Source organism: Petromyzon marinus, unplaced genomic scaffold, assembly GCF_048934315.1.
Source record: "Petromyzon marinus isolate PM22_M1 ecotype Great Lakes invasive population unplaced genomic scaffold, UKy_Petmar_22M1.pri1.0 PM_Scaffold_30, whole genome shotgun sequence".
In the NCBI taxonomy this organism is placed as follows: domain Eukaryota; kingdom Metazoa; phylum Chordata; class Hyperoartia; order Petromyzontiformes; family Petromyzontidae; genus Petromyzon; species Petromyzon marinus.
The window spans coordinates 464,492-478,830 of record NW_027423280.1 but is presented as its reverse complement, the minus strand read 5'-3'; the positions used below and the strand labels follow the sequence as shown (position 1 = coordinate 478,830).

At 50.8% G+C, this 14,339-nt stretch overlaps 1 long non-coding RNA gene across 2 annotated transcripts; it reads right to left on the bottom strand.

Moving 5' to 3' along the window:
• Nucleotides 1-264: 264 nt before the first annotated feature.
• Nucleotides 265-14,081, bottom strand: LOC142923137 (uncharacterized). 2 transcript variants are annotated; one of them, XR_012940541.1, is made up of 6 exons: nucleotides 13,925-14,081; nucleotides 11,274-11,390; nucleotides 7,839-7,974; nucleotides 6,536-6,587; nucleotides 5,714-5,933; nucleotides 265-4,120 (listed from the first exon to the last, which is right to left on the bottom strand). It is a non-coding gene; the product is annotated as an uncharacterized LOC142923137 (long non-coding RNA). The 2 variants fall into 2 exon arrangements; XR_012940542.1 differs by lacking the exon at nucleotides 7,839-7,974.
• Between the last annotated feature and the right edge of the window lie 258 nt (nucleotides 14,082-14,339).

Genomic DNA, 14,339 nt, shown 5'->3' with positions numbered 1-14,339 from the left:
TAGGGGTTTAGAAGGTTAGGTGTTTAAGAGGATTGGGGTTTAGATGGTTTGGGATTTAGAAGGTTAGGGATTGAGGGTTTTAGAAAGTTACGGTTTTGAGGATGAGAAGGTTAAGGATAGAGTTTTAGGGTTTAGAAGGTTACGGGTTTAGAGGGTTATAGGTTTAGAGGGTTAGGTGTTTAGAGGTTTAGCGGGTTTATGGGTTTCGATTCTTATAGGTTTAGTAATTAAGGAGTTTAGGTTTCTTTGAGTCTAAGGGGTCTGTGATAAGATAAAAAATTGTTTAGTTTCATTTGTATGTTTGTAAATAATTTGTATATCTCTCCTGTCGTGTTTTGTATTCTATTTTTGTTGTTACATTTTGACCCGCCTGACTGGACATCTGTGAAAAATATCTTTATCGCTCGTTAGATTCCTGCAGTACAAATAAATATTTTTAATTTGTATTCTTATTGGCCTCGAGTCTATGGATTTCGGTGTGAGTTTTTGGGTCTCTGAATGTATGGATCTCTGTGTGAGGCTATGGGTCTGTGTGCGAGTCTATAAGGTCGCTGTGTGAGTCTATGTGTGTGTATATTGCAGTGTGTGGATGTCTGTTGGAATCTATGGGTCTTTGAGTATGGATGCTTGTGTGAGTCTTACTTGTGTAATGAGCGATTTCCGCGACACATTGTGCAGAGGGGATTTATTTTATTCATATACGGGCACAACACCGTATCTCTCACTCCAAATACAACACTGGATGTTAGCATCTCTATGGGCTACAAACACACGGCCGGTAACTCAGCGTGGTTCCACCATCCGTGCTCGGCCAAGCCGCTGGCTGGTGGCGTGCCGAGGAGGGTGATGGAAGCCGAGGTAGATCTTCCACGTGGTCGGACGACAGAGAGAGATGACGGCGAGCAGCGACGCAGTCCGGACCCAAGAGTCCTCCGCCCCCGCTTATATCACCGCAAGCGCGGCTAGGCTCCGCCACTGGCCACGCCCTATAGTAGAACCTTCGAGCGGGTTCCCGAAGCATCCCGGCCAGCCCCACCCATTACCTTTGGCCCAGATGCCTCTCCCTTTCGGATTGGATGTTGTTTCAGCGGTGCCTGTACCCGTGCTTCCCTTTTTGTAACCAGCAGGTGTCATCATGTCATTGGACATGCACAAATTGAACTTAAAAAGGGCATTGAGGGGTGCGGAATCAGAATTGAATATTAACTTCCTGTAATGTTTTATAATAATATATTTACTCCAGGAAAGCCACACTGAGTCATAGTAAGGTCCTGAATTGAGTTTTCTTTTTAAGATATTTCGACCAATGAATGACGAGCGCTTACACAAGTGGGGGGAAACCGAAGCACCCAGAGAAACTCCACGGTTACGAGGGGGAAACACTGTAAACCGTGGAGGGGGTCGTCGTGGCCGGAGCTGCGCAATCAACAGCCGCAGTCGTTCGCGTGGTGGAAACCACACGATGAACGGTCTCTTGGGGTCGTTACACATGGATGAGTGAGTTTCTTAGTGAGTGACAGTGTGAATTTGTGAGTGAGTCCATGAGTGAGTGAGTGGGTGAGTAGTGAGTAAGTGAGTAGTGAGTAAGTTTCTAAGTGAGTGGGTGACCGAGTTTGTATATGAGTGAGTGGGTGAGGAAGTGAGCGAGATGAGTGGGTAGGTGAATGATTGGAAAATTTAGTTTTTGAGTAAGAGGGTGGGTGGTTAACTGAGTTTGTGGGTGCGTTTGTGAGTACATCATTCTTTAATGATTGGGTGAGTTGCTGAATGATTGATGGAGGGAATAAATGCAAAAAATATTGAGTGAGCGAGTGACTGCTTGAGCAAGTGGATGAGCGAGTTTGTGACTGAGAGGTTAAATTATTTTATGAGTGAAGGAGCAGGTTATTGAGTGAGTGGGCGAGTAAAACGGTCCTTTTATGAGTAAGTGAGTGTCTGAGCGAGTTGGTAAGTGAGTTTCCGATTGAGTGGCTGAGAAAATGGGTGAGTAAGTGAGTACTTTAATGAGTGAGTGAGTTATTGGATGAGTGAGTGGGTGAATGGATGGGTGAGTGAGAAGGTGAGTTTTTGAGTGAATGGGTCGGGGTTTGTAGGAGTTTCTGAGTGAGTGGATGAGTGAGTGAGTTGGCCAGTGAGTGGCAGAGTGAATGTATGAAGAAATAGGTCAGTGAGTGGGTGCGGATGAGTGAGGGAATTATTTGAGTCGGTGGTTTGGTGGTTGAGTTAGTTTCTGAATTAGTGGGTGAGTGAGCTTCTGAGCAAGAACTGTGAGTGAGTGTCTGAAAGCGAGTGAGTCTGGGAGCGAGTGAGTCTGGGAGCGAATGAGACTGGGTGCGAGTGAGTCTGGGCACGTGTCGTTGAGCAAGTGGATGAGTGGGTAAATGTTTGGGTGAGCGAGCATTTGAGTTTGTGAGTGGGTGATTTTCTGAGATAGTCTATGAGTGAGTGAGTGGGTGAGTGAGTGAGTGGGTGAGTGAGTGGCTGAGTGGATGTGTGAGTCGGTGAGGGATCGAGTGAGCGAGTAAGCTTGTGAGGGAGTCGGTAAGTAAGTGGGTGGGTGCACAAGCAGTGAATAAGTGGGTGAGCGAGTGGATGCGTCTCTGTGTGAGTCTTTGGGTCTCTGTATGAGTTGATGGGTATCAGTGTGAGTCGATGTGTATGTCTATGGGTCTCTGTGTGAGTCTTTTCTCTGTGAGAGTCCATTGTCTGAGTCTCTTTGTGAGTCTATGTGTCTTTGTGCAAGTATATTGTCTCTGTGTTTCGATGGGTCTCAGTGTGAGGCTATATGTAAATCTATCGGTCTCCATGGTCCCAATGCCTCTGGGTCTCACACAGTCTCTCTGTGTGAGACTTGTCAAGACTTTTGGGCGACGCTGTATAAAAATCAATTTTCTTTTGAATTTTGGGCCACCCTGAACAATAAATCAATGTGTCCTGACTTTTAGGCCACCCTGTACAATAACCCTATGTGTCTTGGCTTTTGGGCCACACTGTACAACAATAACCCCGATGTGCCATGACGTTTTGGCCACCCTGGACAATCACTCAGTGTCCTGACTTTTGGGCCACCTTGTAAAAAAATTACCTTATGTTTCCTGACTTTTGGGCCACACTCTACAATAAAAACCCGATGTGTCCTGACTTTTGGGCCACACCGTACAAAAAATAATGTGGGAAGGAATCATCCTTAGGTAATAAAGGAGTTTAGACAGACTCAGCTTCTTAATCAGTCCGGAGCTCCGGACTTCAGGAAGCCTCCAGAGAAAGATGCTGAAGGAAAGTGCTGGCGAGTTCACGAAGGATCGCAGCTTCCCGGGTCCGCTTGCAGGCTCACCTTGTAGGGGAAGTGTGGCCACCGAATGGAGAACTTGGGAACTGGTGAGGAGAGGGCGCATTGTGGGAGCGGAGCGCAGGGAGGGGCATGGAGGTCAGACGTTCCACGGGAGGAGGCGAGTCACGTCCTAATGCCTACGGGATGGAGGAGAGCACCGGGCTCACTGAAACGGGGGCTTCCATACAAAAGAATCGACGAGAATAAAAAAAAACAAGGAGAGAATCGAGCGTGTTGTGAGCATTGATAGACAGTGAAGTATCCAGAGGCGTGAGAAGGGAGGCTTGCTACAAGAGGTAGGAGCGGCCCCTTCATCGCTCCTTCTTCTCTCGTGATTAGACTGCTCTTTCTCTCCATCGCGCCGCTCAATGTTTACTTTCAGCCGGAACGGCTCCGGATCGCTGCACCGGGAATTATTTTGCCACGCCACATCAATCTCTCTTTATTTGGTCCTCACAATTTTGTATAAAATTGTTTATAGACTTATAAGATTATGAGGACGATAATGAAGCATTATTATGGAAAGGCATACCTTACACTCTAGTGGTAGTGCCTTACGCCGATATTTCCCACTCCGAGCCAGCCTACAGTAGCATCCTGGGGGGAATGTAGAGCGAGGAATGTAAAGCCCTGCATCTACAAATGTGCAAAACGTCTCGAGGCTGTGAAATGGAGAATTGGGGTGTGCCTGGCGATGTTTAAAAGATACCACCCAGCACCCATCAGAAATCTCTTCCCGGCAGCTGTCCCATGAGAGTGCTATGGTGAGCGAGTGGATGACTTGAGCACCTGCCAGCAAGGGGATCCAGAGAAGCGTCAGAGCAATTGTAAGAAAGGAGGACATGCGTGTGTGCCAACACTTGTTTCGCACAGTACAGGTACATGGTGCAATACGTGCGTTTGGGAAGCGGTGACGCAGTGCTACGCGCATCACGCTACAAACCCGGCGACCCGAGTTCGATTCCCACCCACGGCACGCATCAGTGGCGAGCGACATCTGAACTGACCGGCACCCACGCTTTCCTAACTCGCACTCACCAGCGTGGTGAAATATGGTAAAATGACCCCCATTATGAACGCGACGTACGGGAGGGGCCTTCATCCGTTGATGTGCTAAGAATGACTGGAATGGATTTTATTTTTGACCAATGTTGCAATATCATGCATTCAGGGAGTGGCAGTGCAGTAATTGGTGGTCTCAAGCTGCATTTCCAAGAGGGTCCTGAGGGCGAGGGCAGGAGTTGAATTGGTCGTCGTGTGTGGCAGCAAACTGGAGTGCCCAAACAAAGCCTACGTATATGGAGGGGATTACACTCAAGGAACTAATTTTATTTTTGTTCATCACGGACAGTCCCAAAGACCCAAAAACACAAAACAGCCAGCAAAAATCATGACTATAAAATGTGTCACCGATAAAGAGGTAATAAGTGTCTTGAATCAAGCACGGTTATAGGAATATTGGAAAGTACAGGGGGTAAATTTTACGTGTGTCTGTGCGTATATTGTGTCATGTCGGATGTGAGGAAATTCCCTTTCAGCCTTTGCAGTCTGTCACGAGAATGACAAAATGCACCACGTGACACCCAAGTGTTCACCAAAAGCTGGTAACGAGACAACGACACGCACAAATCTGCAGCCTTCTCTCTCAAGTGATATAATTTTGCCGAGTTCATTCCGAGCCGACGTTGCTTCCCCATTGGTTGTGTAAACACGGCAGCGTCTCCCAAGAACTTGTAAACAACCCGCCGAGCCCTCCCAGCCACAGTCCTGTTCCGAACGAGCCTGACGGCACGCGGCTCGTCGACGCGAGCCTTCGATTGATAACGGGGCGCGGGAGCTCACTCAGCAGACTCCCTGGTGGCATCGCGGCGATGACTACAGCCTCAAGCTAAACAAGCACAGAACCTGCAGATCGCTGTGACATGGAAAGCGTGGCTCATCATAAAGACGAAACCGTGGGAGCGCAGCGTGCGCTGTGCACATTTTCCTCGGAGTAGCCCTCGTTTACAGGAGAACATTACTACGTGTAATGCACGTACAGGAGAACATACGTCCTTGTCACTCGACCACTTCGAGCATGCCGATTAAGGAATTACCCTCCTCATGGTGTGTATTAATTTTAAAAAATGTCAGGATAGTTTTTCAACTGGTCTTGTGCACGAGTGGTTTTAGTCAAATCCATTGGCGCTAAACTAGTTTTGCGTTGCCTTTGTATTGTATTAGCCTCGGTGTCTTATAGAGTCAGAGGGTGGGCAAGTCGGGTGGCGTGTTCATATATATTGTTGCGAAAGTGTTTTATTGGGTCAAAGGATGGGGTGGCGAGTTATCGGTCTGTAAGTTATTTGGTCGGTGGGTCAGGATGATGCTTGTCGGGTGATTTACTTGTTGGGGGTACCCGTGGGCTGGCGGCTGGGCGGGGGTCGTCCGTCGGGTCGGTGGTTCGGCGGCCGCGACCTCATCCGGCCATCCGTGCGAGCGTGGGTGGAGCAGCCCGTCGGCGAGACGGCTCTTCTCCTGCTCGTACCTCTGTACTAGCCGCCTGCCGGAGTCGACCAGAGCCTCGGCTCGCACCACCATCTCCTCCTCGTAGCGCTCCCTCGGGCTGCGGAGAGACACCAGTGCCGGCGTCACGAGCGTGGCGGCACCGGCAGTACCCCGAACCGAGCGGAGCCCGGACTCTACATGCACTTGGGCCGACCGGACCATGGCCCCGACTTTAATAAACAACACAAAACTAGCTTCGACCCTAACCGCACGATTGTTAATCACGCCACGCGATACGCACCTGATGAAAGCGCCGAGTTGCGTGCGTGAGAAGTTATTATTTCCAATCGTTCAATATATTTGACATTTAGGCCCATGGTGGTGATGGTCAATGTGACACCGGTGCGGCAGGTTGGTTTGCGAGCCACCCCTACCACGCGAGACCGCGGCTAACAGAGCACACAACACTGAACAAGTTATTACAATTAATCGTTAAACGGAGAATAATTGAGAAACAATACAAATGATAACAAGACCATACAAATGATCTGATCCGGAATCGAATAGTGGGCCTTGCAATGGGAGTAGTTGAGTTGCTGGGGAGGGAGTGCGGTGGAATGCCGGCCCCTTGTGAGCACTTCAAGAAGCCGAGGGCAGAATAAAAGCGCGATACTGCCGTCGGTAGCGTCAGCGCAACGGGCTTCACGACCAAGACCGCACCTCATGGGCTGCTTCCACTCGCTCAAGAGGATGCCGAGCCTTTCTTGACAGTCTAATTGGGGACAGGGAAAACACAGGGGTTGTCAGACATTGCCACACTCGGAATGAGGAAAGTGAGAAGTGATGGGAGTGGAGTAGAGAGGGAGAGCATTTGTTACCAATGAGGACGTCGCCGATACGTTCCACGTTCTGAGTGGGGTTTCCTTCTGGCTCCCCGTGTGCGACCGCGAGGCTGAGCTCGCCCTAATCCTGGGCCATGCGACCCGCGCTGTGGTGGCGACGTGTGGGCAGGGAGCTGCGTCACTCAAACGATCGCTCGGTCACCAACTCAAGAGGACAGAGATCCCTCCTATCGCCTCAAGAGACCGCCGGGGCAAATGCTGCGAGCGAACATCTGTTAAGGCCGGAACGGCACACGAGGGGGTGATGTGGCCAGCACGGAGTGGCCAACCCTTGCCTCCAAAGTTCTGGATCACTGCCAGCCGATTCGGACGAATGGCCAAGTGAGGGAACAGCAGACGGGGAGCAGGTGGCCAAGGTGGGCTGATGAACAGTCAGCTGGATGAGTTCTGAACATGCTGCAGGTTGGTGTGTAGAGACAAGGGTTAAAGGGTGACTGATGACAAAATGTTAAAGCTGCCTTCTGTTTACCCGGGAGAGCCTTACTGAGTCTCAAGACATTTTCAGGAGGCTCCCGCTACATTGGAATGTTTGGCCAATTGGATTGAGTGGTGCGTGTGGGAGGAAATGGTACCAAGTAGAACGTCATGAATACGACGAGGATGCACCTCAATGATAAGGATAGATGGAATCAAGAATCCATCGATGCACGCCTTCGACTAGTCACCTTGTGGCCTAAGCCCACAACACCAGGTATTCCCAGGGAGTCTCCTATCTAAGCACTAAGCCCAGGCCTGCTTATTCTCCCAGAGCCAATGAGACTGTGTGGTGTATTCAAAGCCATTGGGTTGAAGGCAATTGACAGGCAGGCAGAGCGAGTGGTGGGCGCATGGGTGGCAGTAGAAGCGGCCGATGTAGACCGCTCTGAATGGATAGAGGTGGTCGAGCCAGATGATTGCGGAAGGAGTAGCGGAGTGGTGCATCGTGGCCGTGATCGGACATCGAGTGGTCAAGCGGGTACTGTGTGCAATGCACTAGAAACCAGTTCTGAACCATCACAACGGTGGTGAGAGGCTGCCGAATTGGGAATTGAGGACGTTTGCCCAAGCTCCAAATCCGAGTTGGGCCACCTGTAAGAAGGGAGGGCGCGCACTCGAACTTGGGCCGGCCACGACCGTTTTACCAGCGGTCGAGATCCTCCCGCGAGCTCAGGGAGGCCGGCTCGGGGCGCTGGCGCTGCGATTCGGCCACGGCGAGGGTCTGGAAGTACGGGGACGTCCGCTGCGGGCTTCCGCCAGACGGGACGCCGGGTCGCTGCGCTACAACGACGACGACGGGGAGGACGATGAGGGCGACGGGTGCGAGCAGTGGCGGCAACAACTGTGACAGAAACAACTGACGCGGCATCGGCGCTCACGTAGCGGATAGCGCACCGCGCTACGGACCCGGCGAGCCGAGTTCGAGTCAAGTGCGCGGTTAAGAATGGCGACAGCAAACATCAGAACCGATCTCTCATCCCCTGCGTGCTCATCGTGATCACCTGGCTTATAATAGTTGCGCATTTACAAATTTACCAACTTACTTAGATTCAGATGAATACGAGAACCTGGTGTGGCTTGTAGTGAACGTCAGCACGGGGGAGACGAAGGCGGCCGGCCATGGCGCTGGTCACACCACCTCCCTTGTGTTTAGTGCCGTCCTTGATAGGTGGGCACTTGACCTAATATTCTGTGTAGGCTACAAGACCTTTGTCTTTACGTGTGTACATGTGTGTGAGTGTGCAATTGCGTATAAGTGTGTAAATGTACAAGTGTGCACGTGTGTGTATGGCCTCAAGGTGCACATAGCCTGGCACAAGCACCGTGGTGATGTCACCGCCACTTAGTGGCGAATGACGGTTGTTGTTGTGTTATCTACAATGGAGCATTTGTAGAGTGTAAAGTGGAGAGTTTTCCATATCTGAGCAGTGTGCTTATGACCAGCTCCGGTTTGACAGCAGAGGTCTCACTCTGAATCAGTTAGGCGGCATTATCTATTCATCGGCTGTTTAATGCTGTGTGGAAGCTTCCTGGTCTGTCACGCAACACGAAGCTTTGGATCGTCTCAACCACAGCCATGCCCTTCCTTCTCTATACTTGTGAAATGTTGACCCCTCATGGAACATCTGCGCTGGTTAGAAACATTTAGGCTGGCCTGCGTACGATCCATCCTTGGTTTAACCAGGCTGGATTGTCCTTGAAAGACCGCAACACAGTCCCATTAATGAGCTCCTCCGGCAGGCAACGCTGCATTTGCTGGGTCATGTAGCCCTCATGCCCCACCACCTCATGCCCAAGTTGCTTGTTTGTCCATTTATAGAGGTTAAAAGGGCAAGAAACGGGCTGGAGTAGAGATGGACTGATGCAATACGGGAGGATGTGGAGCTGAGTGGACTTGCTGAAGACCGGTACCAGCGGTGTTAAGATCGACCTCTATGGAGGAGGCTCGTGAAAGACGCTACTGGGTAGTTGGAGGCAGTCGCCCTCCAACAACAAGTCAGGGCAGAGGAGCGGCGCTCACAACAATGAACGGAGTGCTGGGTGGATAAAATGCAGCAAGTTGGCGCAGTAAAGGACACAGCTGGTGCATCCACCAAGCATCTTAGTCAACGCATGGCATCTGGGTGTGTCCCGTGACATTGTGTCAGCGAACCTTCGACACGTCACGTGGCCTCAAGTGCACCTAGCCTGGCAGAGGCACCATGGTGACATCACCGCCACTTAGTGGGGAATGGCGGTCTGTTGTTGTTGAGCGTACAAGTGTGTATGAGTGTAAACGTGAGTGTACACCTGTGTATACGTGAGTGTATACGTGAGTGTACACGTGTGATGCGGCTAAGTGGTAGTGCTATATTAAACGTAGTAATAACACTGTGGTGTGGTAGTAACTGCAGTAATATGAATACTTTGGTGTGGTAGTAACAGAAGTAATATTAGTAAGAGTAGTTATAATTGTAATAAGACTACCGTGTGATAGTAACAGTAGCAGTATTAGTAACAGTAGTAGTTATACTAGTTATAATAACACTACGGTGTGGTAGTAACAGTAGTAGTTATACTAGATATAATACTACGGTGTGGTAGTAATAGTAGTAGTTATACTAGTTATAATAATACTACGGTGTGGTAGTAACAGTAGTAGTTATACTAGTTATAATAACACTACAGTGGTGTAGTAACAGTAGTTATACTAGTTATAATAACACTACGGTGTGGTAGTAACAGTAGTAGTTATACTAGTTATAAAACTACGGTGTGGTAGTAACAGTAGTAGTTATGACAAACAATACAGTACACAAAATCCGTGACCCGATCCCATACGTGAAGGATGTCGTTCCTGACTTACAGTACCCCGGGGTTTACAAACTGAGCTGCACTTGTGGTGACTGCTATATCGGGGAGACGAAGCGACATGTCTTTGACCGAATTCGTGAGCAAAAATCAGATTTTAAACACGGCAGAACGAATTATTCTGCCGTAGCTGACCACTGTTACAACGCTGTGGGTGATCACGATATCGTTTTCTCCGATACCAAGGTTCTCTGCAAACCCACGGGTTTTTATCAGAGATTTGTCCACGAGGCAAATCAGATTTACAAACACAGACACAATTTCAACCGAGAGGATGGTTTCAAATTAAGCAATAATTGGAAAGATGTTCTAAATCAAACCTAACATTAAACTAATTTTCAATGGTACAGTAAATTTTTTTCAAGTAGTGGTATCCCAAACTTTCACAGCTGCTTATTTCTCTCCACTCACTCCACTCACCTCACTCCACTCACTCACTCTACCCCCCCCCCCCCCCCGCTGCTGGTCCGTCATGGTCCCCACCCGCTCCTGAATAAGTTAGTGGGTGAGAGCTTCTGAGTGAGTCTGTGAGCAATTGAGTCTGTGAGCGAGTGAATCTATGAGCGAGGCGAGTGAATCTATGAGCGAGTCTATCAGAGAGGGAGTCTGTGAGCGAGTAAGTAAGTCGGGGAATCTGTGCGCGCATGGGTAAGTGGGCGAGTGAGGGCATGAGTGAGTGGGTAATGATTTTGTGAGTCAGTTTCTGAGCGTGTGAGTGGGTGAATTTACGAGTGATTCTGTGAGTGGGTGCTTGAGTGGGTGAGCAAGTGGGTGGGTAAAATGGTGAGTTCTTGAGCGAGTTTCTGAGTGAGTGGCTGAGTGAATAGGTGAGGGATTGGGTGAGCGAGTAGGCCTGTGAGTCGTTGAGTAGGTGGGTGCACGAGTGGGTGAGTAAGTGGATTAGTCTGTGTGAGTCTATGGGCCTTTGTGTAAGTATATTGTCTGTGTTTCAACGGGTCTTTGTTTGAGCTAATTGGTTTCTGTGTGAGTCAATAAGTCTATGTAAGTCTATGGATCTATGTGTGAGTTTTGGGTCTCTGTGTGAGTCTATGGGTCTGTGTAAGTCTATGGATCTATGTGCGAGTCTTTGGGTCTCTGTGTGGTGCACATAGCCTGGCATGTGAGTAGGGGGTACCGTACCCCTGTGCGGATGTGTGGCGGGGGCACCGTACCCCTGTGCTTATATGTGACGGGGGCACCGTACCCCTGTGCGTATGTGGGTGGGGTACCGTAACCCTGTGCCAGGGGATCTTTCCACCCTGGGGCAGAGGGAGGATCATGAAGGTGGACCCGGAAGCGCTCGGCTTGGGAGACAAACCTTCCTCCTCCTGCTTCTTGTTGTTGTGCTGGAGGGTAGGGGGTGTGGAGAGGGAGGAAGGGAGGAGGAAGAGAGGAAACTAAACTATTTATATTTTACCGGGTAAGGCCCACCGAGCTACACAGCTCTTCTACACAAGGGAAAAGGCCAAAAATTATCGGTCAACGAAGTGGCTTATCATCACGTCGACATTTATAGAAACCAAACACTCTGAACACGACCACAGGGAGAGAGAGACACGCAAACTCAAAATATCTAGCAGGTGTGAGGGTAGGGATCGAACCCACGACCTCTTGTATTACAGGCAAGGTAGTTACGGGAGAAAGGAGAGGGATAGAGAGGCAGGGAAAGAGAGGGAGGTAGAGGGGGTGGGGAGAGTGGGGGGAGAGAGGAAGAGGAAGGAAGAGTGGGTAGTGGGTAAAGGGAGGGGGGGCAAATAAGTCAAACTCACAGTATTGCTTGCACTCACCATGATACAATCACCATCAAACTCACACTGTCACATACCATCACTCACATCCTCACCACGATACTCACACACCCACACACACTCACCCTCGTAAACACACCATTACTATCCAACTCGCACACATGACATGATAGTCACATACTCAATCACAATTACTTACACACAAGCTCACCAACTCACAACGACAATGGCCACCATTCGCCACTACGTGGCGGTAATATCATCACAACAAACCAGGTGCCATGGGTTTACTGCTGTGCCAGACTAGATGCAGGAGCAGGAGTACATGGGACAGACCCAGGTGCCATGGGTTGACTGCTGTACCAGGCTAGATGCAGGAGGAGGTCACAGGACAGATCCTGGTGCCACAGGTTGACTGCTGTTCCAGGCTAGGCGCAGGAGGAGGTCAGGGGACAGATCCTGATGCTATGGGTTGACTGCTGTGCGACAAATCCACTCGAGTGACAGCCAAGGTCAAAGGTTGGAGTGCAGCCAGTAAACTCCTGACCCCTGAACCTGGACCACCAAGAAATAAGAGGGGGATGGAGACAAGGGGAGAGAGAGGAGGGAGACACGGGGAGAGAGAGCAGAGGTAAGAGGAGAGCGCTTACAGGAAGCGAGAGCTCCTCTAGAGATGCAGGAGGTAAAGATGGCCCAGAATCAACGACGACTGCAAGGTATGCTGGGAGGCAAGGTCATGTGACCAACGTGTCACAGGGGCGGCAGTGCTGGCTCGAGCCATCGCTGTTGGAGCCAGACGGCAAGAGGACCCAGAACGGATCCTTCATCCCAGCACCTGCACCAACCACAATCACCACCACAACTATAACCAAAACAACCATAAAATAACCACAACTAAAACCACACCTCCAATTAGCACGGTTGGCTGGGAAGGGTGCGACATAAGTTCAAAATACATACAACTACCATAACAACCATTAAAACCACCTACACCACAACTATGACCATTACAACCACCACCTACACAATTATAAGAAATATAACCACAAACACCACAACCGCACATATAACCACAACCTACACAACAATTATAACCACAACCAAAACCACCACAAGCACCACAACCAGAGCCACAATTACCATAACAACCAACATAACCACCTACACCACAAATGTAACCTCAACCACCACTACAACCACCTATACAACCAAAACTAAAGCCACAATTATAATCACAACCACCACCACAACAACCACAACCACCACCACCACAACCACCACCACAACCACCACCACGACCGCCACCACGACCGCCACCACGACCACCACCACGACCACCACGACCACCACCACGACCACCACCATGACCACCACCATGACCACCACCATGACCACCACCATGACCAAACAACAAAAATATTGACGCAGATACTACACAACCACTGCATGAAGGGTCTTTATCCCTCTGTGGTTGGGTGAGTGGGTGGGTGGCTGAGTGAGTGGCTGAGTGAGTGGGTGGCTGTGTGGGTGGGTGAGTGGGTGGCTAAGTAGCTGAATTGGTGGGTGAGTGAGTGGGTGATTGGGTGAGTGGGTGGCTGAGTGGGTGGCTGAGTGGGTGGCTGAGTGGGTGGCTGAGTGAGTGGATGAATTGGTGGGTGAGTGAGTGGTTGAATTGGTGGGTGAGTGAGTGGCTGAGTGAGTGGGTGGCTGAGTGGCTGAGTGGGTGAGTGGGTGGCTGAGTGAGTTGGTGGCTGAGTGGGTGGGTGAGTGAGTGGCTGAGTGTGAAATGGACTCGAACCTGCACCTCTGCATTGCAAGTCCAGTGAGCTCACGGCCCGCGTGTGGAGGGGTAAAGTGTGGCTACGCCCAGCGTGGAAGAGGAGACCAAATACTCCACATCGCGGCCTCAAGTGGAGGCCATTTCTGCCACGACAACAAATCCGTCCCTCCAGAGATACAAAAAAACTAAATTTAACTCATCCCATCAGCCGCAATCTGGCAGTGCCTCTCCTCATCATCATCATCAGCAGCAGCAGGGCCGTGAACTCAGCAGGCGCCTAGCGCGTGACGGCTGTGGGCCAGGCGCCTCCTCTGCCTCCCCCGCACCACCGCCACTGCTGCTGTGTCCACACCGTGCAAGCTTCTCGCCTTCTTCGGGCTGAGTCGACGTAGAGGTGGCCCAGCCAGCGAGCCGCCGCTTCAGAAGCTCGCGAGCCACCGACGGTGGCCGTGAGCGGGAATCCAAATCGGCCGCTCGCCACCCACAATGCACAGCGCCGCCTCCACTCGCCCCGGCCTCAGCGGAAGAAGCAGCGGGGGGAGGGGCGGGGAGAGGGGGCGGGGTGAGGGGGGTAAAGGGGTGGGGCGAGGGGGTGTGGCCATGGGGGGGAGGAGCTTCGGTGGGGGGAGGGGCTCAGGGCTGTTTACGTCGCAGTGGGCGTGGTCTCATGGTACCGCCCCCTCGTCTCGAGCCACGCGCTTCCTCCTGGCAGTTTGTCCGTTAGAGAGGCGGGGAGAGCATCTGGCGAAGGTGAGGAGCGGTGAGGT